The sequence below is a fragment of the Rhagoletis zephyria genome, unplaced genomic scaffold, assembly GCF_001687245.7.
Source record: "Rhagoletis zephyria isolate East Lansing unplaced genomic scaffold, Rhagoletis_zephyria_1.1 Rzeph_scaffold_01145, whole genome shotgun sequence".
Lineage (NCBI taxonomy): Eukaryota > Metazoa > Arthropoda > Insecta > Diptera > Tephritidae > Rhagoletis > Rhagoletis zephyria.
The window spans coordinates 10802-31609 of NW_016158229.1; the positions used below are offsets into that span (position 1 = coordinate 10802).

General features: G+C 39.6%; 1 protein-coding gene across 1 annotated transcript in view; it reads right to left on the bottom strand.

The window, feature by feature from the left end:
• Positions 1-20808, bottom strand: part of Datp (purine phosphoribosyltransferase family protein Apf) — a 36756-nt gene that overhangs the window by 10758 nt on the left and 5190 nt on the right. The window lies entirely within an intron of this gene.

Consider the following 20808-nt stretch of genomic DNA (forward strand, 5'->3'; position numbering starts at 1 on the left):
TTCTTCATATGAATTATATCACATTTTTTGTTTAATTTAAGGCCTATCAAACAGGTTCAGAGCATTTGAGCAAAAACAACATTTGCCTGTATTTTGTTGTTGCTTCTGGTATCGAAGGTGCCAAAAACTGTTCTGATTTTTTTCTTCTATATCAAAGCGTGCCATCCGAAATACGAAAAAGGTAAAAAATTTAAATTGAAAAAAATGAAAATTGTTGCAACTTTCTTTCTTAGTAAATTGGTTCGCTTCTCGAAGCATTGATCCATCCTGTGCCAGGCCCAGTAATCAGCGGTTGTGCTGCTGAGTTGGGCGAGCTTTCCAAAAGCTTCTATTTGATCGCTGGTTTTGTATGGAAAATGTTTCACATGCAAATAGATTTTAACAATTTAGAATTTTTGTGAGAAGAAATGTAAAATATTTGACATTTTCGAAAACAAATAATTTGAAAAAAATCAAATCAGCTGATATTACCTATTCAATGTGCCTTGGTTTAATTGTATTTTTGGAATAAACAAAGTTCTTTTTCCTTCTGTCAGTAAACTGTTTTTTTTTTACAAATAGTATAAATAAGCAATGGGAAATAAGGCAAAATTTGTTTTATTTCCAACCTTTGTTGGAAATAAAGCAAAACTCAGATTTTGGTATTATTTCCCATTTAAAAGTGAAATAAAGTAAATTTTGCGTTATTGCCGTTTGTGTTATTTCACCCCCCACCCCCCTTTCAGATGACCTTTTTAAGTAGAGATTGCTGATTAACTTCAACAATTCATTTTCAGATCATACATTAATCTTAACTTCTGCAAGCCTGTGTTTGTGCCAAACAACCAATATTAGTTAATTTATTTCTTTCACAATATTCAAAATGTTTTCCATCATAAATCTTTTTCGTTAATTTTTATTTTAAATATAGCTCATTCTATAACAGCAACCACATAAATGATTCTTGCAAACTTTGTACAAAATTCATAAAAATTAATCAAACTTAAAAAAATTCTCATCAAAATTTCAACTATTTATTCAGAATTTTTAGAAAAATTGTCAGTACGCTGTTTTGTAGCTCGCTCAATTTTAGTATCATAAAGTGCACGTTTCAAGTAGTTAAAAATTACCGCTGATTTTTTAGAATATTTTTTTGTCGAGGGTGTTGCGCATTTGTTTCCATATAAGGCATGAACAAAATCTATTTCTATCTAAAAATTCTGAATAAAAAGTTTTAAATTTTGATGAAATTTTTTTTAAGTTTTATTCATTTTTATGAATATTGTACAAAGTTTGCAAGAATGATTTATATGGTTTTTGGTATAGAATGACCTATATTTTAAATTAAAATTAGCGAAAAAGATTTATGATGGAAAACATTTTGAATATTGTGAAAAAACTAACCAGCATTGGCAGCAAAACAAATCGAATGTCCCATCACTGAAATTGTTACGATTTAACTATCAAGGCCATGTCAGGAAAAATAAATGGCAGAGACCGAATATCGTACACAGTGCTTAAAAATTTACCACAGAAAGTTAAAACCAGACGGCTAGATTTGTACAACAACATTTTAGACCAGAGTTCATTACCACACACATGGAAAAATGCAGTGGTCCTTCCGATTCCTAAGCTGAATCAATCTACCTCTAACACTTCCGGTTACAGACCTATATCCCTTCTTCCGTGCCTGAGAAAAGTTCTTGAGAAGATCATTGCAAAACGCATCATATAGTTTGCGTTGACAAACGGTCAATGCATTTCTAAACAACCGGTCTTCTTGCAGATCTGTGCAAAGATATTGTGCTTGTTATTGGAGAAGGCGAGAAATTCTTCATACCATTTGTTGTGAATGGAGTTGCGTATGCTTGTTAACGCCTCTTCGATCGTAAGCTTAGATTCTAGAGTGTTATCACAGTTAACGGCTGTTTTTGCTAAAGAGTCGGCGATCTCGTTACCCGAGATCCCGACATGACTAGGGGTCCAAATGATCGTCACGTTGGAAAAGTCCGCTTCTTGAATTAGTTTGTGGCATTCAGCAATCAGATGGTTTTTGGTCTTGTCTTTGGCTAGAAGTTTGCAAACGGATAGACTGTCTGTAAATATTAGTATCTTGTTATAGTCGGTTTCGTTGGCAATTCGAAGAGCTTTAACAATGGCTGTTGATTCGCCATAGGTTGAAGACGCGCAGAAGTTTATTTTAAAAGTGTACTCACGTTTGTCCGTATAGTTATAGACACCGCACCCTGTGGACAAAGGTCCAACATAGGCATCGGTGTAAAAAATGCAAAAGTTAGATTTCTTATAGTCATTTAAAATAGCTGTGTACGTGGCTTGGATGACCTCACTTGCTAGGTTGGTCTTTTTGTCATTCAGCGTCTTAGTTATTACATGTAGATTCGGTGCCTGAGCTGATTCACCAACGATGTATAGGTCGTCAAAAATATGCTTAAATTCGTTAAATATAGCACTGTAGCTGGAATCAACGTTGGGCGAGTTGTATATGAGCTCTCTAAAGGAATTATCGGAGGAAAGATTATTAATTAGTTCTTTGGCAGTGAGCCACTTAGCCCTTTCAGCCGGGATAGTTCATTCGCAAGGGCATAGATAAGAGGGATTGGAGTGGCTGGTGTGAGACCCAGACTCCTCCTTAAGAAACTATTTTGGAAAGTTTGAATTTTTTTATTGACAGATTTCGAACAGTTCGATGTGGATTACCTACAGTATTCAATTTTACTCCTGACAACAGATTTATAACAGTTGAGTGCGACTTGGGGATGTAGTCCAGCTTTGATTGTAGTGATGCATTTGAAAAGATTGGCGTTTCTATACGATTTTCGGATTGTGTCGGTATAATGCTCTTGAACAGACAATGAAGCACTAATGTGCCTTTCAAGAAACTTGATGGTGTGTACCTGTCAATTGTGCAGTTATGACATTGAACGCTTATTATCGTGCGCTTGCCTCTGCCTAAAAGCATCAACTTGGTTTTGTCCGCGTTGAAGGACAGATTGAGAGTGAACATTTGGAGGCGAAGTCATTTAGTTTGTGACATAAATTCGCTGTTGCCTGCTCAAGACTGTCGTGGAATGACATGATCAGAAAATCATCCGCATACTGGTATATTTTAGTGTTTGAGTCCTGAATACTGTGAAGGTTCTTGGTGTATAGATTGAAAAGACATGGTGATAGGCAACTACCTTGAGGAAGACCATCATGGATTTATATGGTTTCTCTACCAAGTTGCAGTTTTCTAAATGAAAGGAAGTTGGTAATCCATTCAGTGTATGCGTTGTGGATATCTGTTTGGACCATGATGTCTCTAAGCTTACTGATATTAACACAGTTGTACGCATTACTGATGTCTGAGGAACATATGATTACTTTTTTGCCTTGTCGCTTAAGGACAGCGGCTTCATGTAATAAATAATTGACGCAGATTGTGGCTGACTTATGCGGTCTGTACGCAAAGGATCGTTTGGGAATTATGTCATTTTCCTCAAGGTAGTTGGATATTCTGTCCTTTATGCAAAGGTTGATACAATTAAGAAAGACTGAGATGAGGGCTATCGGTCGAAAATTGCTGAAATCACTAAGGTCTTTATCTTTTTTAGGGATGGGTACTACTTTAATGGTGCGCCACTCTTTTGGGATTTGGTTTGTCAGGAAGACATCGTTTAATGCAGTACGCAAGTTGTTAAGTGAGACATCTGGTAGAGCTTTTAACATTTTACATGTAACTAGGTCTACCCCTCCGGCTGAACTATTATTTTTGGAGTGTATGTTCTTGTGCAGCTCGTCAAAGGTGATTGCTAGGGCGTGGGCGGGAGTTAGTTCTTTATCAATTGGTAGATGGGAGCTGTGAGAGGGAACTTGGCTTTTGAGTAGGGCTAAGAAGTTCTTGTCGTTGTCGCTAGACCACTGTGAGTTGTTTGTGTTTTTAAAGACGCCTCTCAAAGCTTTCACGAATTCCATGCATTTCTGGTTGAGGGAGCAACGTTCAGTTCATCTATCTTATTTTCAAAGCTTTTCTTTTTTGCTATTTTAACTTTGACTTTCCACTCTGCTTAGAGCTTGATCAGTTCTTCAAAATTTTCAGGTGATGGTACAGCTTTGCCCTTTTTAGACGCAATTTTGAGAAAGCGGAAGGCCTTGTCAAAAGACTCATCCCACCAAGCTTTCGGGGATCTGTTGGCACTGAGCGTATATGTGGCAGCCTCAATTTCTGTTCGGAACTGATTATGTATGTCAGTAAAGATTGGATCAAAATTGGTTAGTTGTAGATTGGCAAATAGCTTCTTTTGGGATAGGAACCTGCGTCCCTGATGCATGACCGCAGTGGATTCAATGAGAATGGGGAAATGGTGACTTCCTCCTAGCCTGATTGGGTCGACCTTCCAGACAAATTGAATGTTACTATTTGCAATTGACAAGTCAAGCACTGACCCATTAGGAGCCAGCATGTCATTTTTGAATGTCGACGAACCATCATTTAAATGCCAGAAATTATGTTCTAAAATAATTTTATGTAGGGTATTTCCCCGACAAGATTGGATGTGGTCACCCCATGCTCTCGCCCTAGCGTTGAAATCTCCTAGAATAAGGACATTGCTAAACTGGTCAAGATATGTAAGGAGTCTCTGAATTTCGCTCTTAAAGTCATTTATTAGGATGTTCTGAGGAAAGTAAACTTCACAGATAATTAAGTTTGGATTAAGGTTTTTGGTTTTGATGATCAGTATGTCAAAGTTAGATAAGAAATTTAATTTTTGAAATGTAATCTGTTTTTTAAGGACTATGGCGACGCCGCCATATCCATCTTCTCGGTTTTTTTCTATGTTGTAGTTGATAATGTTTCTGTGTTGTTGCTCACTGGAGGTGAATATTTCACTGAGACATGCTATGTCACTGTTATAATGATTTAGATAGTATTCAAAGTTGTTGATGTTAGCTTTTAGTGATTGACAGTTATATTGGCAAATTTTCATATGTTATATTTGAGGGGGATGTCTGTACCCATACTGATCATGTCAACCTCGTTTTGTATCGAATTACGCTCAAATTGTTGCTTTAGGGCTAGAACCTTCCCTAGGACTCCTTGCATGTGCTCATTGGCACATGCACTGTTAATTAACTTGAACAATTCAGACAAGAGTTTTTCCAATTCAGTTACCCGTCCTTTCAAGTATTCTGGCTTTTCTAGCACAGAATCTCTGGGTGTCTTACCCTACTTTCCCTAGTGGCAGGCTGCATTGGAGCTGCTTTGTACTTTCTGGGACTGCGGCTGCGTGCCACAGAGCTATACTTGTACCTAGTAAGTTTTCTGGTAACATTAATGTCTCTGTTTTGGTTGTTTTCGTTTCCAGACGGGAGTGGCGGAAAGTCTGAATCCTCCACTTCAAGAAGTTCGAAGCGATTTTCACTGGCCGCAAAGTAAGTTTTGATTGTTTCGCGTCTTGATATGTTTTTAACGGTTCTATTATGGTTAATGGTGCGCTCCTTTTCCCCAAGCCGCGCAAGTGAGCTTATCTGTGGGGACATGGTCTAAGCTGCCGCATAAAATGCACTTTTTTTGCAAGAATTTTCGTCACATGTGGTGAGACCACACTTAATGCAACGTTTCTTAGATTTGCAGGCATATTGTGTATGACCCGTCCTGCCACAGTTGAGACATTGCCTAAGCGGGGGAACGTAAAAGTCAATATATAATTTGGTATAATCGAAGATTATGAATTTTGGGATTTCTTTTCCCGAGAAGCCCATTTTCATGGTCGTTGTTGGAGTGTATGAGTCACTGTCCTGGTTTTTGCGCGGGAAGCGCCTGACTGTGGCGATGGGGACGGTAGAGATGGCATTAGCCTTTATCTCTGCCTCCTGATACCAAGTCGGAATACCCCTCACTACTCCGTACGTCTCAAATGCAGTCTTGGGTACAAAAGCTCTTAAGCCCAGAGATTTGACTTTGTCATTAAGTACAAAGTTGTTAGCTGACGCTGCATTTTTGAAGGTTATTTTATAGAGGCTTTTGCCAATGGCATAAATTAAATCAATGTCTTTGATCCTGAAAACTTTGATTTTATTAAGCCGTTAGTGATCCTATCATTATTCATGTCACTACATTGTGAAGAGTCTACTAGTACAAGACACACACCAGAAAAGTTTGCTGGGTACAATATTGTGTCATTGTTAGCATTGGTGCTAACGCTGTTCGCCACCAGTGTGCATACATGCGGTCCGTTAGTCAACTCCAATAGCGGGCTATCGGTATTCGTACCTGTCCCGTCCCTGCAAAAAATGGGACTAATCCGGGATGACTCCGCGAGCAATGGCAAAGGAACATGCGACTAATACCACTTTTGATCTCTTTATATGGAATGAATGTTCGCTTTTGTTCGAGCATGTCCTATGAAGAGACTAATTGTTCACCTTTATACCCAAAAGGGTACAAAAAGCGACTAGTCACTTTGAAAAAATAAAAATAAAAATTTGCGCCAGCTGAGATTAGAACCGGGTTGTTCAGTTTGGTTAGACGAATACTCTCTCCGTGTGCCAACGCCGCACATGAAATTTCATTGACTAAGTGCGTACATATCATTAAATCGTTAACAGTACCCGTTAGAGATGAGTTGGGGACTAAATGATCTGCAATTATACCCATAAGGGATGAGTCGAGACTAATTGACCTCCATTATCACCCGTATGAGACTAGTTGCGACTAATTAATGCCCAATCGTATCCGACTGAGAGTAATCTCGGAATACTCTCTTTAGATATTAGTCGTACAATTTTTTGCAGGGGTTATCTAATTGCACATCTTCACTCGTTTCACTTAATTCGCTAGATTTTTCGTCCCTAACCTCACTGATTACACCTGAGTCAAAGTTGAATTTGCACAGCTCTTGAGATTGTAGCATTTTTTTAATTACATGGGGTTCCGCACTCTTTCTAAGTCGTTTGCCCGTGGCCAAATTGGCACCCGCAAAGGCTTCGAACTCGTCAGCCGATGACGCCCTCGACGACAACGACGCCATTGCGGCTTTAGTGTTTTTTGCTGCCGTACGCGGCAGGCTTTCTTTTAGTTAAAACCAACGCACAGGAATAGTTCACCAAAATATGTCACAACTTATAATTAAACTTGCAAAACCACTCACCTGCTATCCTTATCACGACAGGGAAGGTGTTCTTTAAAATCAAACGGAGAAACAAGCGAGCAAATAAAATTTGCTGTAGTATTTGCTTTAAAGTTTACTTCAAAAAAATTTTTAGGTACAGCACATTCAAATGTGCAAGTGCGCAGAAAAAAGTTAATCCTCAAAATAATCAGTTGCTTTCCCCAACTTTTCTGGGTTAAAACCTGTAAAACTGTCAAAAAGCAAAAGAAGCCTAAGAACCGAGTACGGGAACGCTGGTAAATTCCTGTAAATTCTTGCAACTTCCTGCGAGTTAGGGAACGCAACGCCAAAACACGTCCACCGTCACTCGCTGACACAATATAACAAGTAAACAACCTTCGGTGAATTTGGCGACTGCCTTCCTCGGGGATGAATATACTAGGGATGAAATAATGGTACACACGCCCAGTGTTGCCAGGTCTTCGGCATGAGAAAACGTCCCTCTCGGTCTGAAAAAACGTCATTTCCTACCCAAAAACGTCTTTTTCAAATGTATGCACACAGAATTGTTCTTATTAAATTTTTATTGTACACAAGTATATATGTAAGGTATATTAAAATGTCATTTCGACAGAGCACATTTAAAATTCATTGTAACCTGGTTTGAGATCGTTAATATAAGTTGCGATCCCGTACGAGTCCGGACTAGTCAGAAATAGTCAGAATCAGTCAGATTTTACTGGAAATCGATCCCGTACTCGGTTCTCTGACTATTGAGAGGACAAAAAAGAGAGTAAATACGGTTCTCTCTCTGTCAGAAGTTACCAGTTTTAGTCCGAGAATTTTTTGCTGGTAAATTCTGGTAAATGTGTCAAACGATCAGCTGTAGTGTGTTTGGCAACCAAATTGTAAACAAAAGAAAAGTGCACTCTGCTAATTCATGTTGAAAAGTATTTAATTACTTGTTTAAGTGGATTCTAATGAATTTGAAAGTGTTTTTGGTTATTTACATGTGTGAGCTGAGTGTGTTTACATACAAAATAAGCAAAAATTTACAACCAAAATTTGGAGGTTATGTTGAAGTTGACATAAGTTACCATTTTTTACTAGAAAGCGATCCCGTACTTTTCAATATTACTATCTCGCTCTGAGCGAATTTTTATTTTTTGACAGTTTTACTAGTCCGAGGAATACGGGATTGCACCTATAAACAAAATTGTATACATATCTACACTTGTGATCACCTGATTAAGTCATCAATATTTTGATCGATTGTGGCTGTTTTTCTTTTGTTTATTTAATGTTTATTATTTTTCCATAAAAGCCTAGCTCATTATATAACAAGCTTTGTGCAAAAATTATAAAAAATCTGCAAAGTTTCAGCTGGATTTTCAACTTTTTATTCAGATTTTTAAGAATTTTTTTTGAGTATGCAGTTTGATAGCCCAGTATTTTCCAGGGTAATAATGTCCAAGTTTTAAATTGCTAAAGAATCGCGTTGATTTTTAATATTTTTTTTCTCTTGTAGACATTTGGTTAGGTGGTCGGTTGATGAAAATGCTAAACTACGTTCTGATAAGAAGGAACATAGCAACATTTCAGCCTTTTTTGCGTTCATTGCATTTTCAATGAAGTCTTAAAAAAGTCGCCTACTTTTTTCTAACTTTTTATGCTGCTACAGCTTTTGGCATAAATGTAGAATACCTACAATTCTCAAATTAAAAAAATTCATATTGGGATCGATGGAGATCATTGAGGTGAGCGTAACGATATATATATATTTTTTGGGAAACAACAACTACAACAATTATTAAAGGTCAAAGTTTAAATTAAGCATTTTTTTAAATTAATATTTCTCGAAAACCTTTCAAGGATTTGGAAACTTTTTATGTCATTTGATAGAGAATTTAATTTGATATACATATATATATAAAAAAAGGTGTTCAGCGCCTTCTCTTCGCAACACAGAAAGAGAATTCTACTTTGTGAGAGTTGTAATCTATAAGCGCGGCCGAAGGCCGCCTACGCAGAAAGGTGTTCTCTGCAAAAGGTGTTCAGCGCCTTTTGTTCGCAACACAGAAAGAGAAGTCTACTTTGTGAGGGTTATAATTCCTAAGTGCGGCCGAAGGCCGCCTATTCAGAAAGAAGTTCTGCGCAGAAATACTTCGCCTTCTTTTTATGGCAATACAGAAAGGAGAATTATACTTAGTGAGGGTTACAATCCATAAGGGCGGCCGAACGCCGCCTACGCAAAAAGAGGTTTATACACAAAAACACTGTATACTTTCTTCCACATTAATTCGATTTTTGTGAAAACTATAAAAGGTAAATATATGTATAAATACGTATATCAAATTAATGAGGATTAGATTCTCTATCAAAATTTTCCAAATCCTTGAATAGGTTTTCGAGAAATATTAATTTAAAAAATGCTTAATTTGAATTTTTACCTTTAATAATTGTTGTTTACCAAAAAAAAATATATATATCGTTATGTTCACCTCAATGGTCTCTATCGACCGTATTTTTTTTTTTAATTCGAGAATTGTAGGTTTTGTGCATTTGTTCCCAGCTTTTTTGGTGCTTTTGCGGACGTGCGTTTTGCAATAGATGAGCTCTTCCTGATTTGGCTTTTAATGTCCAATTAACTAGGGATGCAAACGATGCATCGATATTTTTGAAACATCGATAATATCGGTTCAAAATTCGATGTTTGCCATCGATGTTTACAATTTCCTAAAATCGCTAAATTGACGATACATCGATGCCAGTTTCAGCGATGTTTTAACATCGACTTTAGTGTGATGATTTAGTGAATTCAACTTACCCATTATGCTCCTAAAATTTTTTGACTGCCCATGAATTTTATTACTTATTCTTTTGGGGAAAATTCAGAAATTCCGTGTATACTCTTATCTTTCGATATTAAAAATGCGTACATAATCATTAAAAGGGACCGGGTTCCCGTTGAAATATCAACGAATTTGGGGCTTGGAACTTTAGGCTCGGCGAACTTACGACGGCATGCATTTTTATTATATTTATAGGAAGGGCAGAGGAATATTAAAGAAATACAGGGAAATACATCCATATGTAAGTATTTTTCTAATTGAATTACAAAGAGTATGAATTGAAAAGTATTAAATTTTCCTTTCAATGTGACTACAACCTAACAAATTTGGAAACATCGAAACCCATCGATATATCGATGATTTTGTGGCGATGTATTTTAGCATCGATGTTCATTTGTCCGATGCATCGAAACATCGATGTATCGATGTTACTCCCCAAAATTTGCATCCCTACCAATTGCAAACATTGCAATAAGCCTCGTAACCTCAAGTGTTTACAAAACCAGCCTTTGAACGCGGGATCCTTAACCCAAGAATCCAAAAAAACTTGGCGCACGCTTGGTTTGCATCGTATTTAAGTCATTTGCGTTCAAAGGATAAATACCTTTTGAAGAAGCTGCTGCGAAAAAAAACAAAGCTTGTAAAGATTTATTAAAAAAATAATTCAAAATCAGTTAAAAGTGAGAAGTTAAAAAACGTCATTTTTTGCACAAAAAACGTCCGAACGTCAACAACATACAAAAAACGTCCAAATGACGTTGAAAACGTCAACCTGGCAACGCTGCACACGCTTTCCAAGCACGCAGGGTTGCTTTTAAGAAACAAAAAATAATTGACTCCAAGCAGTTTCAAAAAGTATAGTGTAAAACGAAATTTATTGAATAATTCCACATAAAATGGAATACATAAATGACTCATTTTCTAAACGATTTAAATAAAACGCATTTCATAACCTTTTTTGTGCAAACGGCATTTGCAAATAGATATGAAAAAAACTACGGATTGTAAATTTTTGTTAACTATGAGGTAAATGAAAATTTTCAACCCGGCCTGACGGGTTTGAAGAATTTTTTTTGTTCTAATTTTATTACTAAGGCGTCTAATAAATGCATGGCTTTTAGTTCTAGAAGAATAAAAGTCAGTAAAGACAAGTCTTTTTTGTATAATTTCTGATTTTAATTGCTCAACTTCTTTTGAACCAGAGCAACTGTCAAAAATTTCCAGCAGTAAAAAGTTACGAATTGGCACAGCATAAATAAATAAATAATAAAATATAATAAAATAATATAAAATAATAAGCAGAAATGTAAAATTTTTTTCAACATGGAACTTTTCTACTAATTGACATGAAATTACTATCTCAACGCTCGGAGCGCTGCCACTGAGTGCCTTTGCCAACTGATAAAAAAAGAGAAAATTTGGATAGACCAAACAAAAATTTTGAGATTTCTCGTTGTGAAGTTTTACCTAGCTCGTGGGACAACGCAAAATTTTGACAGCTTGTAAATATGTATACACACAAATTTGTTGGCGGTAATAAAGAGTCAAAATCAAAATGGAGAAAAGAACAAAAAGCGTACGTTAGTTGTCAGTTATAAATTAAATCCAATTTATTTGCGAATATTTGTTTATTCTATTTATTGAAAGGCAACCACGCGGAAAAGTTTGCATTAATTATATTGATAACAGAACCTGGCAGCTCGCACGTTGTCTAAATTCTCAAGTAACATAAAATCCACAAAAGAATACATTGCTTGTATTACCATCAATACGCCATGTATAAATTTTAACAACACACAAAAATAGAGCTTTCGCACGAGCGTTTGTTTGGTTTTTCAACACCATTTATAATTTTCTTTTAATAAAATCACGATTTGTCAAATGCTTAAATTTATTTATCTAATAATAAGCAGCACACAACCCTGAAATCTAAGAAAAAGTCTGAGGAAGGCCATTGAATAGCAGCACACAACCCCGTGCCTTCCTCAGGAGTGAATATAACTACAAAAACAACGACTACTACAACAACAACCCAAAAAGGTTGGTTACTGTCTATACTGTGCTCGCTGATCAAAAGGGAATGAACCAATTTTATAATAAACAAGCACATGATGAGTGTTTTTTTAATTCCTTTCCACTTTGTTTTCCTTCATTCAGCTATCTTCGAAAAACAACTGTTAGCTGGCAATGCTGCACATGTTTCCGCAAGGGTTGCAGCATGTGGATTTTTCGTTTTTCGTAGCGTAGCTACGAATTACGAATTACGAAAATTCGGGTTCTAGAATAAGGGGGTCTCTTAAAAACACTAAATTTGATTTAATTAAGGAAATTTGTATGAATTTTACTGAAAAGACTTGGGGATCTAATGGGGGAGTGAAGTGAATCTATAACCTATCCTTCCCAAACGACAACCTCACCCACTGCCCGTCAAGGCGTGGTGGTCCCTGTTATCGCTAACGAGGCTCTTTCGACCGGTGCGAGGCGGTATATCCTCGCTCAAGGCTGAGCTCCCGTAGTGAGGACTGGACCCGGACTGTACGTGACGTGCATCGACTAACGCTCAGGACGACCAGAACGTGATGACGAGTGGACCACTACGTACGGGACCCCAATCTTCGCGTTTGAAAACGCACCGACAAATCCAGAAGCGTCTGTTCCCCAGTGGGGCGGCTCCCTGGTCTGCGTCTGACCCATAGTGGGCGGCAGGACAACCTTCACCTGGCAGTAGGTATAAAATGCAACCCCCCCCCGGAATTTCTACTCAGCCCGGACCTCAGTATCCGGCAAAGGAGGAGTATCCCCGGAGACTCTATCGTTGGAGTGGTGACCACAGGCACCAGCGATCGAAATTCTACTGTTGACCCTATCATCCAGGTGTCTGCCCCGGGCTTGGATGATAGGCGAGCTACTGAGGCAAAAACATTGGCAAGGCAACAGAGGTGCCAATCCGAAAGTGACGAGTCGGGCTCCCAGGATCTTCAAATCCACTCACACTAGATGAGGAGGATCGCGACGGGGCGGATTCCCTCGCACTGAGCCAGCTCAGTCTGGGGTCTGATGATTCTGAGAGACCAGCTGCAACCGAACTAAGGAGCCTCAAGGCAATGCCAAGCACGACAAGGAGAAGGACAAAGAGCGGAAGAGAAAGGTGGGGTACAAAAGCTCTCGTCGATTCATCGCGAAACTGCGAGATCGCGACCCCGCCACTCTAACGCCAAGGGACAAGGCTCTTCAAAAGAAGCATGCCTACATTGTCCGGAAGTATGAGCGACTCCGCGAGGAGAAAGTCTCGAATGCTTCCGGAAGTGTGGCCGCGGTCTCTGGAAAAGCCACCAACTCCGAAAAAAGGGACGCTGTAACCAAACCCCCCTCTGAGGCCGGTAGCAGTCTGCCGACGAAGAAAGCTGCTCCCCTGTCCGCTGTTGGAAACAACAAGCCGTCGCAATCACTGACGCCCAAGGTGCCGAAGACCGCGAGGCCAGTGTTCCCACGGCTGGACGGGGAGAAGGCCTCGACGTCGGCAGCTGCTATTGCCTCCGGTGGTAAGGGACCGGTTACACGCACTCCAAAGAGACAACTGTCTGGCGACAAGAAGACACAGCCTGAGCAGAAGCGGGTGAAAACTTCATCGACCTTATGCTCAGCACCAGAGCTCTAGGTATCAGCACCATAGACCGGATTCACCCGGAAGGAAAGATTCCGACGGAAAAATGGTTGCTCCTGGAACTTGGCGAAATCCAGCGTACCAAAAACAACAACATTGCTATGTTTGCTGGAGCCAAGTGGCAAAAGGGAGTCAAAGGAGTCGTTAGACTTCCTAACAAACTGCGTCCGCAACCAAGATGAACTTTGGGCCAACGCACGACTAGTTGTTCCGCTCTCAGAGGTGCCATCCCGTACGACAGTGCGAGTGTGGATCCCGCCCCCCCTCGTGGAGGACGAGACCTCACTAGCCCTAATCAAATGTAAGAACGTGGATGTCATCCCTGACGACTGGACGATTGTCCGAGGCCGCGCTCGCGACAAGGGTTACGGCAAGGACCTTTGGATCAAGATCGGTCCACAATCCTTGCAGATCCTCCGTCACAAAGCCGGCCAAATAAGATATGGCATCGGTCACCTTAGGGTGATCATCCCCGATGCTGAAAGAGAATCCTAAAAGCCTAAACGTGGTGCAGATTAATCTGCATCACTGCAGGGCAGCATCGGAGGATCTGCTGCTCTTCATGGGTGAGGACGATGTGGACGTGGCCCTAATACAAGAACCCGGGCTAGTGGTGGTGAGGGTCACGGGTCTATCCACTAGCGACTTTCTACGTCTCACCCCACAGATCGAAGGTAAAATTAGAAGCTGTATTCTGGTTAAGAAAAGCACTAATATTCTCTTTCTTCCCGAATTTAGCGATTCGGACATGACAGTGGCAATGTTGGAGCAGAGGGGAGCACCCGACCTCATCCTCGTATCTTTATACATGCCATACGATGTACCCGATCCCCCGTCAATATCCTTCAGGAAACTCACCGCCTGGGCGGAGCAACGAAGGTTAAATATGGTGGCTGGCTGTGACGCCAACGCTCACCACACGGCGTGGAACAGCTCGAACATCAACGATAGAGGTGAGTCACTCTTTAGTTACTTATTATCCACAAAACTTACTATCTGTAACAAGGGTAATCACCCCACTTTCTACAACAGAATAAGGGAGGAGGTTATACATATAACTCTTGTAACTAACTCGAACAATGTTAGTGTTGACGGCTGGCACGTCTCGACAAAATGCTCTTTTTCTGATCATTGTCGCATCGTATTCTCCATTAACCTAAGCAGACCGACACTAAAACCTTATCTAAATCCAAAACAAACTGGAACAAATTCAGCCAGTTGGTGTCTGGAGCGAGTCCACCGTACACGGTGGAGCCAATTTCAGCGGACCAACTGGAGGGAGCGGTTCTCTGTCTAACGAAGTCTAAACGAATGTTACATAACAACCTATCCCGAGAGCAAACCTTCTAAGCGACACCCAAGGTGGTGAACGGCCGATTTAAGGCGGCTCAGGATAGCAGCTAGTAAAGCTTTCAATAAAGCAAAGTTCACTAAGAACGCGGAGGACTGAGACGAATATCGTCGCAACTTCAATGCGTTCAAGAAAGAGATAAAGAAAGCAAAGAAGGTTTCGTGGTCCAAATTTTGCGAGGACCTCGAAACGACTACTCATGCCTCGCGACTAAGAAGGTGCCTCTCGAAAAACCCGGCTCCTCCCGGTTTTCTTAAAAAGCCAGGAGGAGGGCACGCCGAAAGCAGCCTTGAAACAAACACCTTATGGACGTCCACTTCCCAGGCTGCGGTGACGCAGGGCAAGGCAGTCCAGTGGACGAAATTATCACTACAGACAAAGTAGCTTGGGATATCAGATCCTTCTAACCCTACAAACCTCCGGGACCGGATGGGATCTTTCCAACCATGCTACAACGAACAAGCGCCACGGTAACCCCTGGCTAACGACAATCTATAGGGCGAGGGGATAGGGTTCCCCTACTGTGGAACCTCGTGCTAAACGAATTCCTGCTCCGTACATCGAAAGCCGCTAAGGTCGCTGCTTACGCGGATGACGTACGTCATTCTGGTCGTGGAAAAATTCCTCTCCACGGTCAGCGAGATTCTACAATCTGCAATTAACGATCTGTCAGGGTGGGCAGAAAGAAACGGCCTAGGGGTCAATCCCACTAAAACCGAACTTGTTCTCTTCACCTAGCGATATAAAATAGACAATTTCCGACCTCCGTCCCTCAATGGAGCAAATCTCAAATTGTCAAAGGAAGCAAAGTTTTTGGGGGTTATTCTCGACTCTAAGCTTTCCTGGAAAAGGAACACCGAAGAGCGGAGAAAGAAGGCGGTCAACGCGCTCTACTCCTGCAAAGCTACTATTGGAAAAGACTGGGGTCTGCGACCTGCAGATAATACATTGGATTTATATAGCGGTAGTTAGACCTATCCTCACCTATGTCGCGCTGGTATGGTGGCAGGCGGTTGACACCAAATCCCATCTATTCAACTTGCAAAAGGTGCAACGACAAGCATGCTTATGCATAACGGGGGCGATTTATTGAAGGCCCCAGGCATCTCTAGAGACCCTGCTGGAAATTCCCCTTATAGACCTATATGTTAAAAGTATCGCAGCTAAAAGCGCTCTACGACTCAGAGCGTCTAACAGGCTGCGAACAACTTGCAAAGGTCACGCCACAATCCTCTGGAGAGAGGGGGTGGAATACAGCCGCTGTGACCATCAGGTCACGGAAATTGACTTCAATCGAAACATCGATATCCATTTTCCTGACAGAAGTGACTGGGAATTTGATATTGCTCTCAGCGATGACACGAAATACCCATCTTCACGGACGGCTCCAAAATGGATATGGGAACAGGGTCTGGGGTCTTCTCTCAGGAGCTATCTCTGAGCGAGTCGTATAGACTCCCAGACCACTGCAGTGTTTTTCAGGGTGAGATATATGCAATCCATATGGCGGCAAGGTTGGTGGGCATGATTGACTTAGCTCCATCTAAACCTGCCTTCGTTGTTGACAGTCAGGCGGCTATCAAAGCCTTAGGGTCGGCAACGACTAATTCGTTATGCGTTAAAGAATGCCGAAGATCCCTACAAGCTCTACAGCAACACATAATCAATAATTACTGGGTACCGGGACATTGTGGTGTCCCGGGAAATGAGGAAGCGGACGATTGTGCTAGGAAGGGATCTGAAATGGTGCTCGAGAAGCGACCCAAATCGTGAAACCCCCCCAGCGATTTCTGTCTTCAGAAGTCGAGAGACTGACCAGGGCAGCTACCAACAGTAGGTGGGTAAACCTTCACACGTGCAGGGTATCGCGATCATTCTGGCCACGGCTCGAAGAACGAAGAACAAGGAGTCTATTAAGGCTTTCAAAGTCAAACGTCAGGCTTCTCACAGGAATACTAACGGGACACTGGACCATTGGCCACATGGCTTCCAGGTTCGGAGCCCCGCATAATGATTTCTGTAGAAGCTGCAGGGATGAGGAGTTAGAATCCATCCAGCACTTCCTTTGCGAGTGTCCAGCACTTCGAGGAAAACGCCTCAAGTTTCTTGGGGACCATTTCTTCGATAATCTGGATATCTTGGAGAAAGCTCCTCTGGAAGGACTGCTAGGATTCGCCAGAAAATCAAAATGGTTCGAAGACATGCAGGGATAGGCTTGGGGTAACCCCCATGGGCATCACAATGGGCCTCTCCGGCCTCCGAGTGAACTCTTTTTTTTCAGAGCTGCCCGTTTAACCTAACCTAACCTACTGAAAAGACTTTAAATACACTCTAAAAAACTTTGTTTATTTGCGCATATTAAGAGAGGTAACCAGTTTCGTGTAATAAAACTAAACATTGCCTGTTTACTTTTACATACCACATTTGTCGCGAAGAGTAAAATTACACATTAAAAGTTTAAAATAAAGAAAATGTGAGCCCATACTGTTTATTATTAGTAGGAAATGTATTTAGTTTGAAAATTTTTGCAATTTTAAACATTTTATATGTGTATATATGTATATATTTTAAAGATCCTAAGTTCAAAATCAAATCCTGAACATCTTATACGTATATTTATACAGATTCTTGTTGAAAAATAGATACTTTTCAGTAGTAGTTTTACATGCTCTTTGTACAGGTACAAATGTAACATATTAATTACTATTTATTATACTTACTTTGCAAAATACTTATGCACAAAAAATGTTATTTATAAATTGAAATTACAAATGTTTTTGTTTTTTGTTTGATTTTATGAAAAATAAAAATATATATACATTAGCGGTTCAAAAAAATTTTTTTTTGGAAATTCATAAACGCTACCGCAAATTATTATTTGTGATAAAAAAAGAGAGACGTGTTTTTTTTTTATTCAAAAGAAAATTTTTTTTTTATAAAAACGCTGTTCTCAATTTTTTATTTTCTTGACATGTTAAAATTTAGGTAAAAATGTGGTTTTTGCATATAATTACTCTGGTATTATTGGCGAACATTCTCCTAATTACAAACCTGTCTTGGGTAGTTAGAGTGAACCTAAAGCCCGAAAATATGCTCGAAAAGAGACTAATAAAATTGAAACGTTGATACTGAACGATATACGCGTTGTCAAGGGTTGGAACTTGTTATTAGGGGGGTTTCAGGGTTTGCTAATTAGGAATCTGAAGTCAGTTTTTCAAAATTCAAGATGGCGGATCCAAAGTGGCGATTAATGTTTTTAAAAAATTATTGGATTGGTTTGGAAACCCGCACTCTGGAGTTTTTGAGGTCGCCGATTACGAATCTGAAGTCAATTTTTTTTTAATTCAAAATGGCGGATCCAATATGGCGATCGAATTAAAAAAACTATTACTAAAATTAAGGGCGGTATTATCACTTGCGAAGCGAATGAATTTGGCAAAGCGAACGGTTTAACGGACCAACTGTAAAAAAAATTACTGGATTTGTTTGAAACTCTTAATTTGTATCATGCCTCGATTATTGCATCGTGCTTTTCCATGATACAAAAAAGAAGGTGGTTTCAATAAACAACTTTTGACGGATTATAAAATTTTTTGAAGTTTCATAAATTGTGAGCATTCTCAAAGGCCTTGCCACTTTGATAATATTAAAACAATAAATCGGTGCATTTTCTTTCCCACATTTATACCAATTTAATAATACTTCAAACGAAAAATCATTATCAGTGCTTGGTAATTTTTTTACTTACGTGGTTTGCACCTTTTTTATTAAAAATAAATATATAAAATATGTAATGTTAAATGAGACTTCATTGAAATTGTTCTTTTTATTTTATAATAAAAATCACGAGAGCATCATGTTATTTTTTTATTTTCTTATTTTGTATGCAAGGGAAATGTTTAGTAGCGCTCACATCGTTTTTAGGGTGGGGGCGGAGCCGGAGGGGCGGAGACCCTCAAACCCTCCCCACTAGAAAGGGGACAGTCCCCGCATTCTAAAAAGGCGTATTCCCCCCTTGGGCTCCTCCCACAGGCCCCTAGGGAACCGTTTGAAAAAGGGAAAAAAACAGAATTTTCTTAGGCAAACTGAGCAGTTTGAAGTGGAATATGACCCAACTAACAGAAAACGTGGGATTATTTAATAAAAGAAATTATGCCAAATTAGATATCGGGCGATTTTGAATAAAGAATAAAAAAGTTAATTAAAAATAGAAAAAAACAAGTTTTTATAAAAAAAAATGTTCTTTTTAACAAATGTATTTTTGCGTAGAATTCCTTTCCGCGTAGGCGGCCTTCGGCCGCACTTAGTGATTATAACCCTCAGGAAGTAGAATTCTCCTTTCTGTGCTGCCAAAGAAGGGGGGCTGAACACCTTTTGCAGAGAACACCTTTCTACGTAGGCGGCCTTCGGCCGCACTTAGGGATTATAACCCTCAGGCAGTAGAATTCTCCTTTCTGTGCTGCCAAAGAATTGGGGCTGAACACCTTTTGCAGAGAACACAATTTTGCGTAGGCGACCTTCGGCCTCACTTAGGGATTATAACCCTCAGGCAGTAGAATTCTCCTTTCTGTGTTGCCAAAGAAAAGGGGCCGAACACCTTTTGCATAGAACACCTTTCTGCGTAGGCGGCCTTCGGCCGCACTTAGGGATTATAACCCTCAGGCAGTAGAATTCTCCTTTCTGTTTTGCGAAGAAAAGGAGCTGAACACCTTTTGCAGAGAACACCTTTGTATATTTTTAATGCTTACTGGGTTATATCCTATCTTCTTTTGTCTCTCATTCTTTTGCATATTTTGGAGTTTGACAGCTGAACTCCGCCATTTGATTTGCAGGTGCAATCCCGTATTACTCGGACTCCGACTAGTAAAACTGTCAAAAAATAAAAATTCGCTCAGTGCGAGAGAGTAACATTGAAAAGGGTAAAAGTGCACTCTAGCGAAGGTAGGTCAAAATGGACGGAAAAATTTCGAGAGTGGTATCAGTCAACGCGTCTTAACGCCAATAATAACAATCCGAGACCGGAAATTAACATTTTTAATTAATTAAAGAGTTATTTGCAAACAACACTTGCACTTTCCGCACTATGTTTTGATGAATTTCACGCAAATGAATGGAATAAATGAACTTAAGGTAATTCTCTAGTTTGGGGTAACAACCCCTAAAAAAGGTGCGGAAAAGTCGGGAGGGGTACCAAACGACGCGTTTCGGCCCCCCTATTAACAATCCGGAGGGGGGGAGATAATATTATTAACCATTTAAAAGTTATGAACAAAAAACTTTTGTTAAATTTCGTTGTTTTCTATGGGCAATTACACCGACAAAGATTCACTAAATCACCTGTTCTCACTTTTTAAACACTATTAAAATATATAATTTAACTTATTTATTAAAGAAACACATAGTTCCCTATTATGAGTTGCATTCGATCTTCGACTGTGATCGAAAGTGCTGATCGAATTTTCATTTGGTATTAAGGCGCTCATTCGATGAAGAATAGCGCTATTGTGAATTTCGCTCGTTTAGGTTGTTCACAATAGTATATTTTTCACCGCCGAGAAGCATTGTTTACAAATCTAGCAAACTAAATAGTGTGCTTATACATATGTACATATGTAAATTTGTGCAAATTAAAAAGAAATAAAAAGAAATCGAGTTTATGAAAACGTGGAAAAAAAATTTTAATTAGTACAACGGAGTTCTGGTTGAACGATTCGTCAGAGGATGAAGCTTAGAAAACTGGCCAAGAGCAGATAACGTTTAAGAGAGTTTAAGTGCAGTCTTTCGAATATATTTTGACACTATATATTTAAGAAATTTTGCGATCCAAATCTATTTAAAATATATTAAAAC